Source organism: Rutidosis leptorrhynchoides, chromosome 5 (assembly GCF_046630445.1).
Source record: "Rutidosis leptorrhynchoides isolate AG116_Rl617_1_P2 chromosome 5, CSIRO_AGI_Rlap_v1, whole genome shotgun sequence".
Classification (NCBI taxonomy): Eukaryota; Viridiplantae; Streptophyta; class Magnoliopsida; order Asterales; family Asteraceae; genus Rutidosis; species Rutidosis leptorrhynchoides.
The window spans coordinates 444307882-444324608 of NC_092337.1; positions in this window are offsets into that span (position 1 = coordinate 444307882).

A 16727-nucleotide genomic window follows, 5' to 3' on the forward strand; every position below is an offset into this window, starting at 1 on the left:
TATTAGATTTTAAAAGTGGGACTATAACTCACTTTCACAGATTTTTACTTCGTCGGGAAGTAAGACTTGGCCACTGGTTGATTCACGAACCTATAACAATATATACATATATATCAAAGTATGTTTAAAATATATTTACAACACTTTTAATATATTTTGATGTTTTAAGTTTATTAAGTCAGCTGTCCTCGTTAGTAACCTACAACTAGTTGTCCACAGTTAGATGTACAGAAATAAATCGATAAATATTATCTTGAATCAATCCACGACCCAGTGTATACGTATCTCAGTATTGATCACAACTCAAACTATATATATTTTGGAATCAACCTCAACCCTGTATAGCTAACTCCAACATTCACATATAGAGTGTCTATGGTTGTTCCGAAATATATATAGATGTGTCGACATGATAGGTCGAAACATTGTATACATGTCTATGGTATCTCAAGATTATATAATATACAATACAAGTTGATTAAATTATGGTTGGAATAGATTTGTTACCAATTTTCATGTAGCTAAAATGAGAAAAATTATCCAATCTTGTTTTACCCATAACTTCTTCATTTTAAATCCGTTTTGAGTGAATCAAATTGCTATGGTTTCATATTAAACTCTATTTTATGAATCTAAACAGAAAAGTATAGGTTTATAGTCGGAAAAATAAGTTACAAGTCGTTTTTGTAAAGGTAGTCATTTCAGTCGAAAGAACGACGTCTAGATGACCATTTTAGAAAACATACTTCCACTTTGAGTTTAACCATAATTTTTGGATATAGTTTCATGTTCATAATAAAAATCATTTCCTCAGAATAACAACTTTTAAATCAAAGTTTATCATAGTTTTTAATTAACTAACCCAAAACAGCCTGCGGTGTTACTACGACGACGTAAATCCGGTTTTACGGTGTTTTTCGTGTTTCCAGGTTTTAAATTATTAAGTTAGCATATCATATAGATATAGAACATGTGTGTAGTTAATTTTAAAAGTCAAGTTAGAAGGATTAACTTTTGTTTGCGAACAAGTTTAGAATTAACTAAACTATGTTCTAGTGATTACGAGTTTAAACCTTCGAATAAGATAGTTTTATATATATGAATCGAATGATGTTATGAACATCATTACTACCTCAATTTTAGTAGGTAAACCTACTGGAAGTTACAAGAAATGATCTAGCTTCAAAGGATCTTGGATGGATTGAAAGTTCTTGAAGTAGGATCATGACACAAAAACAAGTTCAAGTAAGATTTTTACTCGAATTAAGATAGTTTATAGTTATAGAAATTGAATCAAAGTTTGAATATGAATGTTACCTTGAATAAGAAAGATAACCTACTGTATATAACAAAGGTTTCTTGATCTTAGATGATTACTTGGAATGGATTAGAAAGCTTGGAAGTAAATTAGTAAACTTGAAGGGATTTTTGAAGTGTTCTTCCTATGATGATTATAGCTTGATTCTTGAAGTGATTTTTGATGAAGATGATGATTAACTACTGGAAAAATACGTTCATAATAGTGTGTGTGTGTTGAGAGAGAATTAGAAAGAGAATTGGAAGTGAAATGGAGTGAATGATGAGTGGTAATTGGTGAGTGGTGAGTGGGGTTAAAAGGAGTTCTAGTTAGTTGACTAGCTCATGGTAGAAGTTAAAATTGATTAGTCATACATGAAATAATCAAGAGTGGAATCCCATGCTAGTTCCTATTGGTATATACTCATAGTAAGTACGTTTTAAAGCTGTGTATAATACGGGTAAGAATACGACTAGAATTCTTGATGAAAGAAAAGAATGGAAAAGTAACTGTAACCATTTTCGCTAAGTATGAGTGTTTTGATATATGTCTTGAAGTATTCCAAAAGTATTTTAATACATCTAAATACACTACATGTATATACATTTTAACTGAGTCGTTAAGTCATCGTTAGTCGTTACATGTAAGTGTTGTTTTGAAACCTTTAAGTTAACGATCTCAATTAATGTTGTTAACCCATTATTTATTATATCTAATGAGATGTTAAATTATTATATTATCATGATATTATGATATATTAATATATCTTAATATGATATATATACATTTAAATGTCGTTACAACGATAATCGTTACATATATGTCTCGTTTCGAAATCCTTAAGTTAGTAGTCTTGTTTATATGTATATAACTCATTGTTAATATACTTATGAAGATAATTACTTATCATAATCTCATGTTAACCATATGTATATCCATATATATATCGTCATGTCGTTTTTACAAGTTTTAACATTCGTGAATCGCCGGTCAACTTGGGTGGTCAATTGCCTATATGAAACATATTTCAATTAATCAAGTCTTAACAAGTTTGATTGCTTAACATGTTGGAAACATTTAATCATGTAAATATCAATCTCAATTAATATATATAAACATGGAAAAGTTTGGGTCACTACAGTAAAGAGGGGCATAAGAGGCCGGAATGTCCCAATTTGAATAATGATAATGTTAAACGGTTAGAGAAAGCGGCGGGCACGGCTAGGGGTCACAACTATTTGATGACCAATGACGAAGCCAAACGATCAAACGAAGTAGTCTCGGGTACTTTCATGGTTAATTCTAATCCGGCGAGAATTCTATTTGATAGCGGTGCAAATTTGTCGTTTGTGTCTCCTAAATTTGTGCCTAAACTTGATAGACCGTTAGCTAAGTTAAGTCGTTCGGTAGAAGTCGAAATAGCGGACGGCAAGACGGTGCTAGTGGTTGATGTGTGTGAAAATTGTGATGTTGTTTTTGGTGCCGAAACCTTTAAAATTGATCTTATTCCAATGACCTTGGGCGACTTTGATATTGTCGTTGGTATGGATTGGCTCGATCGTTATAGAGCCGATATTGCATGCCATGATAAGTTTATTCGTGTGAAGACCCTAAGTGGGGGAGAGTTAATTATTCATGGTGATAAGCGAAGGAGACCGGTGCCGATATGCACTTTTGCACGGGCACGTCGTTTTGTTGTTACCGGTGGCATGGCTTTCCTTGCTCACGCTGTTGATACTCGCAATGAGCCACCACCTATTCGTGAAATTCCGGTTGTTAGTGAATTCGAAGACGTTTTTCCTGACGAATTACCGGGTGTTCCGGCGGAAAGACAAGTTGAGTTTCGTATTGAGTTGGTTCCGGGAGCTACTCCCATTGCTAAAACTCCTTATCGTTTAGCACCAACGGAAATACAAGAGTTGTTAAATCAAACTCAAGAGTTGCTCGAGAAGGGTTTTATTCGACCGAGTGCTTCACCGTGGGGCGCTCCGGTGTTATTTGTGAAGAAGAAAGATGGTAGTATGCGTATGTGCATTGATTACCGTAAGTTGAATAAAGTGACGATCAAGAATCGTTATCCATTACCTAGGATTGACGATTTATTTGATCAACTTCATGGTGTAACGTATTTCTCTAAGATCGACATACGATCCGGTTATCACCAAATGCGGGTCCGTGAGGAAGACATAGAGAAAACGACTTTTCGAACGCGTTACGGGCATTATGAGTTTGTAGTTATGCCCTTTGGTCTTACGAATGCATCGGCGGCATTCATGGATCTTATGAACCGAGTGTTCCAACCTATGTTGGACAAGTCGGTAATAGTGTTCATTGACGACATACTAGTCTACTCGAAAAGTATGAACGAACATGAACATCATTTGCGTGAAGTATTGAAGACGCTACGAAAGGAGAAGTTGTATGCAAAGTTCTCCAAATGTGAATTTTGGCTAAGGGAAGTTCAATTCCTTGGTCATATTGTGAACGAAAACGGTATTCAAGTAGATCCGGGGAAGATCGAAACGGTGAAGAGTTGGGGACGACCGACTACGCCTACGGAAATCCGAAGTTTTCTCGGATTGGCCGGTTATTATCGTCGGTTTATCCAAGATTTTTCTAAGATCGCTTCTTCGTTGACGAAATTGACAAGGAAGAATGCGAGGTTTGGTTGGGAGAACGAGCAAGAAATTGCTTTTCAATTGTTAAAAGAGAAGCTGTGTCAAGCTCCGGTGTTAGTATTACCGGAAGGTGTTGAAGACATGGTGGTTTATTGTGATGCTTCCTTAAATGGTCTCGGGTGTGTTCTAATGCAAAGAGGTAAAGTCATCGCTTATGCCTCTCGATAATTAAAGGAACATGAAACGAGGTATCCGACTCATGATCTTGAGTTGGCGGCGGTAGTACATGCGTTGAAAATTTGGCGCCATTACTTGTATGGTGTCAAGTGTACGATTTATTCGGATCATAAGAGTTTGAAACATCTCTTTAATCAACGAGATTTGAATTATCGCCAACGTAGGTGGATGGGTGTGGTGAAAGACTACGATTGTGAAATACTTTATCATCCGGGTAAGGCGAATGTGGTCGCGGATGCGTTGAGTTGAAAGAGTCAACATCCGGCGATAAAAGTGGGGTCGTTACGTTTGATTATTACCAACGAATTTCTTGAAAAGCTTGGTGAGATTCAAATAGAGGCTTATGTTCACAACAAGCATACGGAGCGAATCGTGGGCCAATCGGAGCTTATTACTATGGGTCCGCGTGGTTTGTTGTCCTTCCAAGGAAGGGTGTGGGTGCCTAAGATGGGTGATTACCGACGAGTGCTACTTGATGAAGCACATAAGTCAAAATACTCCATTCATCCGGGCGCGACAAAAATGTATCTTGACTTAAAGAAAGATTATTGGTGGCCGGGCATGAAACGTGATGTTGTGAAGTATGTTGAGCAATGTGTCACGTGTTTACAAGTAAAAGCCGAACACCAAAAGCCGTATGGTAAGTTGCAACCGTTAGAAATCCTGAAATGGAAATGGGAGAACATTACCATGGATTTCATTACAAAGTTACCTAAAACGGCGAGAACCCAATTTGATTCGATTTGGGTTATAGTTGACCGATTGACAAAAAGCGCTTTGTTTCTTCCCATTAAAGAAGCGATATTGTCGGAGGCCTTGGCTAAGTTGTTTATCAAGGAAGTGGTCTCGCGACATGGGGTTCCTATATCTATTATTTCGGATCGAGATACCCGTTTTACATCTCGATTTTGGGAAAAGTTTCATGAAGATATGGGCACGCAATTGAAGTTGAGCACGGCGTATCATCCTCAAACGGACGGTCAAACCGAACGTACGAATCAAACTTTGGAAGATATGCTACGAGCGTGCATCATTGACTTTGGTGGTAGTTGGGATGAGCATTTACCTTTGGTGGAATTCTCGTACAATAATAGTTATCATACTAGTATCGAGATGCCACCTTACGAAATGCTTTATGGGCGTAGGTGTCGAACTCCCGTTTGTTGGGGAGAAGTGGGTCAAAGAGAGATCGGGAGTACCGATTTGGTTTTAGAGACAAATAGCAAGATCGATTTGATTCGGCAACATTTGAAGAAGGCTCAAGATAGGCAAAAGTCGTATGCCGATAGACGTAGGCGATTGATTGAGTTCCAAGAAGGCGATATGGTGATACTTAAGGTTTCGCCATGGAAGGGTATTATTCGATTTCGAAAACGGGGAAAGTTAGCTCCTCGGTTTATTGGGCCGTTCAAGGTTTCAGCTCGTGTTGGTGAAGTTGCATATCGATTGGAATTACCCGAAGAGCTTGCGGGGATCCATAATACATTTCATGTTTCCCACCTCCGTAAGTGTCTTGCGGATGATTCCTCATGGATGCCTTTAGACGAGATCGAGCTAAACAACAAGTTAGAATATGTCGAGGAACCGATTGCTATCCTTGACGAGAAGGTGAAAATGTTGAGGAATAAAGAGGTGAGAACTTTCAAGGTTCAATGGCGGCGAAGTAAAGGTTCTGAGTTTACTTGGGAGCCCGAAGAGTTTGTCTTGGTTTATCTTCCTGCTTGTCATGCGACGTGGATTGCGAGGTCGCAATCCGGTTCAAGTGGGGGAGAGTTGTAAGATCCTGTTTTCTTTTTGGGTTTGGACGCCGTCCAAACATTTGGGACGCCGTCCCACATTGAAGACCTGGACGCCGTCCAACATTTAGGGACGCCGTCCCAGTTTGAAGACCTGGACGCCGTCCAACATTTTGGGACGCCGTCCAGAATGGCTGACAGGCATGTCTTTTTGCTTTTAAATATCTTAGATGGGTAATTTGGTAATTTCACTTGGTGGATGAATTAAAGGCCCTAGATCAGTTTGGTTGAGCCTCATTACTCCATTCCTAACCACCAAACTTCATCCACTTAAATCCTAGTGAGAGAGTGTGATTCAAGTGTGAGAAAGCTCAAATCGGAGAAGAAGAAGCTTGTTTCGGGTTTTAGCTCGAGCATTAAAGTTGTTCATCTCCTCGTTAGCTTCGTTTTGATTGTTGTGGTAAGCCCTAAACTTGATTACCTTAGTTTAATGTGTTTAAGGGTTAGGGTTTGGGTTAGTATTGCACATAAAACCCATTTGTGAGTAATTTGGGGTTTTGGGTAAGTTTGGGTCATGAAGACCCAAATGGTGACTAACTTAGGGTTTTGAAATGTTGAAATGTGTAAATGGGTCTTAAAGGCCTAATAGATCACTAGTACACCTATAGTTAGTGTTAGTGGGAGTCATTTGGGTTGTGGGTGACCTAAATGGGTATGTTGACCTTGAAATGGGTCAAATGGGTCTTTGATGACCTAGGTTGTCTTGCATGTATGAAAACGAGTTAACTTTGTGGTTAAAAGTGTGTTAAGACCTTAATTGGCTAGAGTTAGGGTTTTTGGTGAAGTTAACCCATTATTAGCGTTAAAGGTGCAAAATGGGTTGGGATTGCACTTAGGGTCAAAAGACTCTAGATTTTTGAGTGAGTTGCTTGACCGACTTGAGTTGTGAATTGATTATGTGCTAAAATGTAATAGGTACGTTACATTGAAGTGGCAAGTTCGGTTATCTTTCACGAAGACTCTAAGGTGAGTGGAGTAATTATACGTATGTGTATATGACGTATTTATTTGTGGGTGTTATGGTATGAACCATCGAGCCGGTAGTGCCATAACATGTGTGTGATCGAGTGTGAACCACGAGCCGGTAGCACTATAAACTAAGATGTGAACCACGAGCCGGTAGCATCGAGTGTGAACCACGAGCCGGTAGCACTATAAACTAAGATGTGAACCACGAGCCGGTAGCATCGAGTGTGAACCACGAGCCGGTAGCACTATAAACTAAGATGTGAACCACGAGCCGGTAGCATCGAGTGTGAACCACGAGCCGGTAGCACTATAAAAGAGTATGACTCAATTGCGTATGGTGTGAACCACGAGCCGGTAGCACCATAGCGTTATGGTTAACCATATTGAGATTGTGGATTGTTTAGCATATTGTTTAAATATATTGTGTTGAGTATATGCTAATGCGGTTTTGTTATAATGTGCGACTTGTTAAGTATTTCGGGTATGATGTTATGCTAATTTGAGTTTCAAGTTCGTACAAGGTATTCGGTAATTGTGATTGCAAATAGATGGGTTATATATATGTATGTATAATTATTGCATTCACTAAGCTTTGCTTACCCTCTCGTTGTTTACTTTTTTTATAGGCTCGGGCGTTGACAAGGGTAAGAGCGTTCAATTGGATTAGTAATCTCCCGCTTGTCTTGTTAGGGGGTGCTTTTGGGTGTTAGCTTTTGGAGTTCGACCGAGATTGGGTAGTTTAACCCCAAACACCATGCTCTAGTGTCGTTTGGAACTTAAACTTATATTTGGTCGAAACTTTTATTTTTGAACGAAACTCGTAAAATGGGCGATGTGGCCCCGTTGATGTAAAACTTGATTTGATGATGAAAATATCTTAGTTTCACTTATATTGACTTGTGGTAAAAAGGTTTTCGTTTGAAAGTGTCGGGAAGCGGGTTTTCCGCTCGTGTGAGTTGGACCCGTGATCACTAGCTGGAAGACCATTGGGACGCCGTCCCAATTGCTTGGACGCCGTCCCAGTTATTTGAGCTGGACGCCGTCCCAAATGTTTGGACGCCGTCCCAACTTTCTGAGCTGGACGCCGTCCAGGATTCTGGACGCCGTCCAGATGCACTGACATACAAAATTTTTTCTTTTTGGTATGCGTTTTGAGTTTATGAAGTCGGGTTGTTACATCTGGATGAATTGGGGATGGGTTCGTAGTCTACTCAATCATTGGAGACAAGAAGAAGGTGATCCCTTCCATCCACCACATTGCCCTCTTGGCGAAAAACCTGAAGCACTTATCGGCGAACCTGTTCGTAATACTATTTTCTCTCTCATTTCCAGAGTATCTCGTCACGATTATATATTATCCCATATTTTGAATCTTATTTATCCGATCGTCCGAACCACCGATCATCCCGGTATAATAGAAGAAGTCAACGAGCTTCGCGCTCGAATAGTGGCTTTGGAACATATGGTGCAAAGATTACAAGCACCATCAGCAACACCAGGACCGCCAGCAACATCCACATCGCAAGCCTCAATACCATAAGCACCAGCAGCATCACCGGCGTCAACAATACCAGCATCATCAACACCAACAGTATCATTATCACCACCAACAACAACATCCCCATCACACGCCTCAACATCACAATCTGTACCTCGGATATCAACATCATACTCATCATAGATACCAAGGAGTACCCGCAACAATAACCGATGAAGTATTAATTCATAACTTCATTAGAGAAACATTCTGCGGTGATTATGTAATCTCTAAAGTCTTAGAGATTATCTATTTCAGCCTTAATCATAAATCAGATAAATGGACAGAAATGATAGAAGGAAGAATAGAAATCCTGAAAAAGATGGTGTGTAATTTACAAGCTAGACTTGTTTTACCAATAAATTCACCAGCACCGTCAGTACCGTCAGCATCATCAACACTAACAGCACCTATAACATCATAAGCTCCGCCAGTTCAAGAAATTACTGTGGATATCATCACAAATCAACAACGTGTTTATTGTATCAACGAGTTATGAAGTATTAACTCATTTTCTTTTTCTGAAGAATTTATATATATATTTTATATATATATATATGAATTTTGAAATTATAATACATCTTTTCGTACTAAGCTATTATGTATGAATTGAAAAAGGGTAGATACTACTCGGTTAAATTCATATTACTAATATGCTATGATGTACATCCTTCGTTAACAACTTAACCATCGTTAACTACAATCTCTGTTTCAATTCAATGAATTCCGTATCATAATGAACCAAATGTATTATTCAATAACATGCTTGATTTTACACTTCCGTCTTCGATACACTTAAAACTTTCTAGAAAACATCAACCGTACCTTGTGAAGTTCGCAAGAATTCCACGAGCATCAACATCCTTCACCGAGGAATATCAATAAAAAATAAAAAAATAAAAATTGAAGTATTGATTACATTAGTGAAATACTCCGCGAAGATTATGTAATCTCTAATGTTTTAGAGGTTATTCATTCTAATTCAAGCCGAAAAATCAAATGAGCTTAATATGATATTAACTCATTAAATCTGTATTACATCTGAAGAAAATATATATATATTTTCATAAAGATTGTAATAAAATTCTCTGGTACAAAACATTACTTGTGAATTTTTTTTTTAACGGGTAAGTAATACCCGAGAGATATATATAAATTTCCAATTAATATAATTCTTCGAATCTGATTCAGCAATCACCAACTATATTCACTACTTTCACAACAATATACATTCTTTTATAGAAATCAAAACAACCATACTCATTCAAAATCTAATTACATATTCTGATTTTGAAATCTCAGAATTCAACTCAAGATATAACCAATATCATCACTCTTAGATCCTTACATCTTTCAAAGCTATACTTTGACTTCAAAACTGTGCTAGAACATCATATGTATATTAACAACTTAAGTCTGTGTTCAAAACCTCCGAAATCCCTGAAGACACTTCAAATAATGACAATCGAGATGATGATCCAACCAAATATTACCCACACTCTTGTACCTGAAAAACTCTCGAAACCAGAGTCATAGTTTAACACGTATCCGTGTCAGATCCTTTGACATTTATTAGCAAAAACAACTTTACGATTCCTTTTCAAAGTAGCCAGTTTTGTCACAGCTCCAGCAAGTCAACCTCGACTTTTCAGTAAGACTAGTCTTATTATAACATCGATAGATACGTTGCCCTTTCGCCATCGTTACTGGGGAACCTTTCATATTCCACCACATTAGCAGTAAAGTTACCAACAACTTCATTACTCAATGGTTTAAGTCTCTCCGAAAAACCATTATATTTGTTCGTTAAAACCCGACCGTATACTCACTCGCATCTTGTAACAAAAACTGACTTACCAATTATCGGGAATTAGCAATCAGTATTTTGAATTTCGTAGCGTTTCTACGCCAACAGTTATATATAACGTCTACCCCCAAGATTTACATACTTCGAATGTGAAGTTTCTGAAAAACATCCCAAACTATGAACTAGTTCTTCGAAATTGGAAAAATGCTGATGAAGCAGCAAAAACTGTAAACGACTTTAACAAGTCAAAAGTTTGATGATAAAGAATGGTATGATGGTAAAGCTGAGAAAAAGAGAAGGTTTAGAACTGGAAAACGGATTGAGCATACCATGAAGGAGGCTGTGGACAAATCACAAAGACTAAACCTACCTTCAAAGGATCTAAATGATCCAGTGTCTGCTGAAATCGTTAGCAAACACCTTACTCCTCATTCTAAACCTTTACAGACAAATCTTCATCATCATCCATCGATATTAGAAATTCTAAGATATCATCGTATCTTTCATTATAAATATCTTCGGTATTCCTGAAGATATTTTCACAACTATTCTTATTTGATATCATTTATCTCTTCGCAATATCTGCGTTACAACATAAAAGAAACTGTGTTAGTTTCTAAATTCTGAAGAAGAAAAAATTCGAATTTAAAATATGAATGTTTTTTTTTTAGTAGTGTTGGGAACTGAAGCATGAGTTAGTATAATATAATGACACTTGATCAACGTGATTATATTACAGTAAGTCATGCTAAATTTTTAATGGAAGATGATGATTCATAGACTTTATAATCATCATTTGCCATGTTACACGACTCTTACATTCTACTTAATTTCTGAACATATCAAGAAAATATATTCTTGATAGTTCTATCCTCAGTAATTCTAGTAATTTACAAATCAAATCGTGATATTACCGCTTAGAACAGTAGGTTCATTCGAAACTTCATACCTACGAATTATGGACCATTACTCGCTTTACTTAGAGTCGAGAAGAGAATAAAAAGGCAAAGAGCTCCGACATATAAGTGGAAGTATAAAGCCCGATAACAACACGAAAATTACAAACCGTGTATATCAATACATACTGCAATGTAAAGACACGGGACAATTAAAACACTATAAACCCAAGGTAATAGTAGAAGTGAATAGACTCTTCCGGCGACAGATAAAAAGAAGAACGATAGATATAAAAGTCAGGACTATATCCATAATTAGAACTGGATGAAGCATATTGACGAATCTTTTGGAAGTATGAATTGAGGAATAAGGTATAAAAGTAGTGAAGATAATGAAACGGAAGAAGCTAATTTATAGCGAAATTCCAGACACATCAATCGAGGCAATTCACCGCATTTAATCAAAGAAAATCACAAATTCCTTAATTACCGGAGAATCAAATCTTATAGATTACGAAAATTTCCTTTAAATTCCTTAAATTCCGAAAATCAATCGTGACTACGTCAAAAGTTAAGGCGAACATTTAATTTTCTCATTTCACTCTTTTGTGATAGCTTCATTTATACTCTTCCTATAATCGAATCGTTTTATCTATATTACCCAATGTTGATAAAACTCTATTTTCAACTCATATTCATCATTCTTGTTGTAAAGAATGACAATCTCTATCAAATTTCACGACTATGATTTTCATGAACTCCTCTCTATTTTGTCTACCCTAGCGTGGTGGTATAAAAGCTCAAGGTTTAAATGAGCTCAATATTATTCATAACACATTTTATGTATCTAATTTATTGAAATGACTTGTATAACATCATCATTTGAATGATCTCCGCATTAATAATAAAATGCACTTCGTAGAAGAACTTGTAGAAATTATGGTTTGTATGATTTTAATTCTTGAAACAGAACAATATTCTATCCGTTAGAATTCACGCAAGGCCCCGAGCATACCTGGGAACGTGAAAACCAAATAAAACGTAAATATCCTCGTCTATGTACGAACAACGCCGCTGATGGCAACAACTAAATTTTGGTACGAAATTTCTTTTAACGGGTAGGTACTATAACAACCCTCATATTTCCATACTAGAATTGACTAATTTGCCTATAGAGTTGTTATCCATACGTAATATATAATTAAATTTGACTTTGATCAAATATTTATTTTTAGTCGACACTTTTTGTTAACTAAAGTTTACACTAATTATATAAAATAACTTTAGTTAATATTAATATTAATGCGTATTATATTTGAAACTATATGTAACATAATTATTAATTAAATGATAAGTTATTTTAATCATTATATATATATATATATATATATATATATATATATATATATATATATATATATATATATATATATATATATATATATATATATATATATATATATATAGCTTATAAAAAAGAGATTTTTTTTATAAATTAAATAATGAGCCCATGAATTTTGATTAAATATTTTCAAAAACAAAAACTTATTAAAAATATTTTTAACATGTTTTTATTTTTTTGTCAAAATTGGCACCTTTATTTTATTTATATTTTTTTCTTTTCACCAACCATTTTTTCCTATAAATACCCACTTCCATTTCATAAAAACTTGTATCAAATCTTTGAAAAAACTCTCTCATAAACTTGGGAAACTACTTGAGGTATTTTCTATATTTTTTATCGAATTGCTTTTATTTTTTGTATATTCTTTATAAATTCGAAATTAATATATATAAATTATGTTTATATGTTATAATTAGTATTATAAGTATTATAATATATAAAAATAATTTTGATAATTTATGGAATATTATTTATAATTAAATACGAATTATGGAATAATTAAACGTAAAAACAATGTAAAATTCGTAATAAATATTTTTAAGCAAAAATAAAATATATATAATTTTTTTTTTCTAAGTTTATAAAACTTATATAGATCTTCAAAAATTATAAAAATAATTATTTAGGTTGAATTAGTATTTATTCCATAATTAACTCTTATTATGTAATAACCGAAAATATAATCAAAGATATATACAAAATAAATATAAAAATAAGGTATAATATTTTTATAAAATTTTTATAAAGATTTATAAACTTAAAGAAACTTATAAAAATTATAACTTAATTATTTGATATTTAATTAAATTAAAAACGAATTTAGGGTAGTATATATCTATTTTTAGAATATATAATGTATATGAAATATAAAGTAATTAATTACATTAATTCTGAATATAAAAATCTGCAAATAAACATTTAAATAATTAAATATTTATTTAACATATATAGTAAATATTTAATATTATACATATACCTTGTAAATATAATATATATTATACATACATATACTTTATTAATTCATAAAATACAATAATATATATAATAATAAACCTAAACTTATATACACTTAAATAAATAATAAAGATAATCGAATTATTAATACGATAACAATAAACTTATTAATATCATATTATTAATACATAAACATGTCGTATTTCTATACGCACATAATGGGTGAAGGTTATGATCAAAAGATAACGTATGACTTTTACGAATTCACTGCTATTTACGGTAAAGTGGATGATGTCTAGGTTGCCATAATGGGAATAAGGTTTTGGATTAAACGAAAGGTTGTAGACTTATAGTCCAACTGAAAGTTCCTGACCCCCGGTTACATCTGGTCATCCCGACTTACTTAATAGCTACGAAGTTTGGACAAAGTTGTACAACGTCTTAATGTGGAGGATTATAACCCAAACTTTCTAAAACTATAAACCTGCTTTAAATGGAAACTTTTCAAAAGTAGAAACTCTTACTATAAATTGTCACTATTAATATAATCCTTATATTAATAAACATACTTTTTGTCTGTTAGAACATAACTGACTAAACGTTATATCTCTAGGTTGAGATCTCTGTTACTTACTTCCGTCATTTCTTTTCTTTGTGGATTATCTTCAACTGCAATTTAAGGTGAACTTCATAGCTCCATTTTTTACTGTTTCATAACTGTTTTATAACTTTTGGGGTGAGACACATGCTTGCTTTATAACTGTTTTACGCTTAGACACAAGTACTAAATTGTTAACTATGCTGTCATGCTTTGATTCATGCTAAATCCCTACCGTAATATCGTTAATTGCTATGTTTAAATGCAAACTTAATTAGTGTGAGTAGGCCTATTGAGAGTAACGTCTCTAACCATTTGACCGCTGATCTTTGGTTACATAATAATGATTCCACGACACTGACAGTACAAGGTGTCATAGGGTAAACTTGTTTAGTAGCGATATTACAAACTGCAGCAACACTTTTATATTGAAATTTCTATATCAATCAACTTTAAACTAAATCTTGAGGTCTAAAACTTTGGATATTATTTATAAACCTGTGAATTTCACTCAACCTTTTTGGTTGACACTTTAAGCATGTTTTGTCTCAGGTGATGATTGAGCTAGCTGTTTGCAACTTTGTGATGATAGATTTGATGCTTGCATGGAGTCCACATCGCATATTATATTTTAGTTCATAAACATTTATTTTACATTTTAATAATAAAGTAAACATTTATTACTGCTTCCGTTGTTTTATTAACAAAGGTTTTATTTAAAAAGTCTCATATAGAGTCGTTCTCGTTTATACAACTGTGTTATTATATGATTAGTCACAATTACCCCTGGTCCATTTTGGGGGTGTGACAAATAGTAACCCACTTCTATGCTTCAAGTAGTTGTACGTTCTACTTAAATCATTGTATCTACAAGCATTCTTTACTATCAAATGTTAAACACTCCAAACTCCAAGGGTTAAAGTGAAAATTAAATATTTCTAAATAAAAAACTTAAAAAAGTCACTCAAATCTTCAATGGACCACATCTTCTCGCTCGGCACGCGTTATATTTTTCCGAAATCACGGTTCAACTCGAAATAATTTTACGAATACAACGGAACTACATATACACAAAATGGACGCTTTTCCAAAAACGCTAAATATCTCGGGTTACTATGTTTTTGTTAGACTAAAGATTATTGTTAGCCCATTTAACATAGCCCGGCTCGTTTGTGGGTTTAGAGTTTCTAGGATTTCTATGTATGTCTATAAATACCGGTCAGTAAAACATTATAACCTACGGGTTTACAATGTTTAACATGGTATCAGAGGAGGTCTGATACCGAAACCTTGTTATCTTAAACCACCCCGTCAATATAACCTACCCTATAACACCAAGGAAAGCTGTCGTCACCGCCATCACCACGTTACATCACCATCTATTCTATTTTATTCCTTCGTTTGTCCGGCTGCAAAAAGTAATTGGATGTAGCCTTCCGCTCCTTTCTTCAAACCAAAATTTTTTTTCTTAACATTTTGTTTTACTTTTGTTCTTTTTACCGTCGCCTTTTGTTTATGCTATCGATGTTTGCAGAGGAAAAAACATATTCATTAATTAATTCCATTGATCTTGTCTTACTCTGTTACTCACCAAGTCACCGTCAATCTTTTATGTTTTATTTCATCAAGATCTTTAATTCCTTGAAAAATGGTCACAACCATCTCCGTGTCTAACCTTTATTATCTCGGGTAAATTTTTTTTTTTTTTTTTTTTATCAATAATAATCGGCGTGAGGCTGAGCCGCCTAACTTGACTAGGTTCCAAACCCCGAGAAAAAAGAGGAATATAAAAAAAAACACGAAAAAAGATTATAGTAAAAAAAAAAATTATTTGCAGTATTGATGAAGATTGTTATCGATGACAAAGTTCTCTGCCCAAGTCTTGCTCAATCCTTAGGCAAAGCAAACCACGACGTATAAAAAAAACGTTACGGAAAAGAAAACGCAGCCAAATCAGCGGATATCAGTCCATTTAGTGCCACAAATAATAAAAAAAAGTTACTTTTGTTTATTTTGTTTATTTGTTAGCGTTTTTTCTTTCAGTCCGAACTTTCGCGATTTCGCCGTTCGGATTGCGGGGGAGTGTTAGACTAAAGATTATTGTTAGCCCATTTAACATAGCCCGGCCCGTTTGTGGGTTTAGGGTTTCTATGTAGTGTCTATAAATACCGGTCAATAAAACATTATAACCTACGGGTTTACAATGTTTAACAGTTTTGGGGTGCCTTATTAAATTGTATTAATATATTCAGGATGTTACAGTCATGTTGGACAACTTTCGCTAACTACAAGTGCAGGAAAGACATTCCAAGATAAAAAAGAGCATGTGATTATGCAATGTATGCAAACTCATGTAATAACCTTTTGTATGTAACAACCTGCAACTTTTTGCGATAACCTGTGATTTTTCCAAATTCTTAAGTTTACCGCAGCATTATATATATATATATATATATATATATATATATATATATATATATATATATATTACAATATATGTTGTGGCGGTGTCTTAGGGATGAGTCCAATATTGGGACTCGGTTACTCGGGAGTTTTGAATAGTCAAGTCCACCGGCGGGAATTCGATTGTTCGAGGGTACTAGAGGTTTTACG